Below are 3,862 nucleotides of genomic sequence, written 5' to 3' on the forward strand. Positions count from 1 at the left end.
GACGAAGGAGATGACGATAAGAAGCTTTGAGGTTGGAGTAGAAGGGTTGAGAGTGGGTGAAAGCATATCGAAGTTCTCGATGTAGAGTCTTGCATTCATCATCATACCATTTGTTCATGGGGCAAGATCCAACTTTAGGGGAGATGGAAGTGGAACGAGTGGAGTGGGGGAAGGATTTGAGTGTTGCTTCCCAAATGGTAGTTGAAAGACATGTGTATTTAGTGGAAGTAGAATCAAGCAAGGAGAACTGGGTTTTCGATGGGAGCATCTTGCGTAGGGTAGAGAAGAAGTTGTTAGGGTCTCCTTCGTCAAATCATAAGGTAGTTTGGGGTGGGCCCCAAGGGGAGGGATGGGGTGGAAGGGGAGGGTCAAACCAGAGAAAGAAGGCAAGAAGTGCATGATCAACAAGGGGGATGGGGAACACTAAGAAATGGAGAATAAAAGGGAGCAAGTTATGGTTAGCGAGTACATAATCAACTACACTCGCACCCCCGCCATATGGTCGGCATGTGAAAAAGCGAGAGTCTAAATTAAAATTAAATTCTTCTCCATAATCATAGCACCAAAATAAAAATAAAATCAATTGTAATTAGAAAAAATATTTAGTGCTTGAGTCATTTATCCAATAGAATCAACCAATAAATTCACTCATAAAATTAAAATTAAATTCTTCTCCATAATCATAACGCCAAAAAAAAAAACCAATTGTAATTAATCAACCAATAAATTCACTCATAAAATTAAAATTAAATTCTTGTCCATAATCATAACACCAAAATAAAAATAAAATCAATTGTAATTAGCAAAAACATTAAATGCTTGAGTCATTTATCCAATAGAATCAAGCAATAAATTCACTCATAAAATTAAATTTAAATTCTTCTCCATAATCATAACAACAAAATAAAAACAAAAATAAAAATAAAATCAATTGTAATTAGAAAAAATATTAAGTGCTTAAGTCATTTACCCAAGAGAATCAACCAATAAATTCACTCATAAAATTAAAATTAATTATTTTTTATAAAGATTTTTTATCATTAGTTAAAATGACAATATAACTTATCTTTTGAGTTGTCTTTAGTGAGACTTTTTGGAAGCTTTTCTGGTGAGTTTTTCCGGTCTAATTTCTCTAAAATCTGGCAGGAATTTATTGAAATCACAAGCTTGATGGGTAACCCCTGCACAATAGAAGTGCCCTAGGGTTTTTCAAGGTGCTGAATCCATATATACAGTCAAAAAATCAGTTTAAATAACACAAATCAAGATTTCACCTCAATTTTTTCCGCCAGATTCCAGCACCAGAAAGTCCAAAAAGTCGCACTAAAGACAACTCCCTTATCTTTCAACACTTATGTTGATTGTCTATATTTTTGTCCTCCAATACCTAAAAACAATTATACAAATAATTAATAAGCAAACTTTTCATCATAAAATTGTTGACTTCAAATTTCAAAACAATTAACCAATATAATTTAACAAATGCTAAACTTACGAGACCTAATACCTAGCATTATATTTTTTACAATAATAATTTCATGTAATCTAGATTTAATATGATAACCTCTTCTCAAAAAAAAATCAGCTAGCAATTATAAGTGGAAAGTTATAATGTTTTTTCTTTGTTAGAGGATATTAAGTGCATGCTTCATAACCAGAGGTTTTGTCTGGATAATGTCGACTCTCATCTAGCATGGGTGGAAAGTTTCTTTGTGAGAAATTCAACCTCTGGTGATCTCACTAATCCTCTGGTTGATAGTGTTCAGACACCTGCTCTAATTTCCTCGGATGTATTATTGTCATTCATTTTTGCACATGTTCCTCTAGTTTGTTTTATTCTGGGTGATCTCTTGGGAATATTTGGTCGTTGTCTTCTCTTCCAGGTGTGATGGGTCATGGGGTTTCAGTGGTTCTCAATATGGGTCATGGGGTTTTAGTGGTTCTCGATATGTTGGGGTTGTTGGCTTAATTTATGGATAAAAGGGCTTTATTTTTTTCTGAAGCATTTGCAATTTGGATGGAGGAGCATTTTGGAACACTATTGAATTGTATTTGGCCACAACTTGGTGGGCATAGATATAAATATGGCATCATAGCTATGCCTTGGGAATGGGGTTTCACATTGCTTATTCCTTTGAGACAGTTGAATTATATATTTTCCTCTTGGTTCTGCAATTTTATTATATCAAGCGTTATTAAGGCATGATGCCTTTGTTTCTTTGTTTTGTTTTGGTACAACATGTTGTTGGTTTTCTTTGCAGACGGTGGTATAGGGTGAAGTTAATAATGGTCTCTAAACAATTCTCTATATTTTTCATTAATCGGTGGCTTATGTATTCTATGGTATGCAAATCTAGGAAGGTTTTAGTTTTCCTAAAATTCTAGCATTTTTGGTCCATTACTTTATGGTTATTGTAATTGTCTCTTGTGTAGTTTGAGTTCTTGGAGTTGAGAGATGGGTTCATTATTGGACCCCAGTATATGTTTCACCACTGGATGCATGCTCTTCACATTCCTCTAGGCCAATTTAGAGTAGGTTCTCATAGACTTCGGTTAGAGATGGACGACCATATTGATAGACCAAACATAATCTGTAAGGTATGTCATTTACAGGAAGTAGAGACCAAGGTGCACTTCGTTTTTGGATGCCCTATCTACTACGAGATCAGAGGAAGGTTCCATTACTTGTTCAAAGACTCTCAGACCCTCACATACTTTTTCAAGTATCCCGACCATAGATGTTTGGCCCTATATATGCAGGAGGCTCTCAGGTTCTAAGTGCATATTATTCAGCCTCCCATTAGACCAGAACCCACACAGAGGATCACGACATTTTTCAAGGTACTACCTTCAAACAGGGGCACAAAGAGAACGATTGATATTGTTTCATATCAAAACTCTAGACCAATGAGGATTCGTGGGACCTCACCCTGCTACACGAGACCTCAGCAGCTAAACCATCTCAGATCCATCCCTGGGAGATAGACTAGGTCCTCCAGACATCATCAGTGCACAAGCTCCCCTAGACAATGAGTTAGTGGACAGTCAACACCTCCCACTGATCCTTCATCAAGCCAGCAAACTTTGTGGAATTCTTTTCAGTGCTCTTTAGTCAGTCTCAGATGTTAGGAGAGATGGATTTGATCCTCTTCGTCGGGGCATTCCATACATTGTATCTTTTATGTTCTTGGATTGTGCCTTTTATATTTATGCATTGCATTTTTTATAGGAGACCGTTTAGTTCTCCTGCATTTTATGGATATCATTATACCTAACAGTCCCTTTGACCTACTTTGTGGTCATTAATTGAACATAAATAATTTATCTTTAATTTATCTACTCTCTACTTGATAAAAAGAACAATATAAATATGAGCATGGCAATGATCTTCACCAAAAAATACAAACAATCAACTAAGAACTTATTATTCAGGGAATGGAACTTATTATTCATGAAATTTATATTTAACATGATAGGTTTATTCACAAAATTCAATCATCAAGAATTAAATATATTATTTTATCTTCTTGAAAAAGATAACACTATCATTTTTTAAAGCTATTTAATAAATGTAAAATTTCATGCATTAAATTTTAATGAATAAAATAATCTTCTTACTATTAATTTAATTTTATAATCTAATATATTGTTATTAGTATTTTAAAATTTATTATAATAAAAATATAAAATGTATTTTTAAATATATAAGTAATTTATTATTAAAAAAATATACAAAATATAATAGAGAATTCTAATTGAAGTTATTGTGTGTTAATTATGGTTATTTTAGGTGGTTAGGTAGAATGGGTGTTATCTCCCCTAGGCATAGATTCAATTCCTTGCAAGTGACATGTGACATGAT

Source organism: Pinus tabuliformis, chromosome 7, assembly GCF_031772625.1.
Source record: "Pinus tabuliformis cultivar Carrire ecotype Pingquan chromosome 7, CPIR1, whole genome shotgun sequence".
NCBI lineage: Eukaryota > Viridiplantae > Streptophyta > Pinopsida > Pinales > Pinaceae > Pinus > Pinus tabuliformis.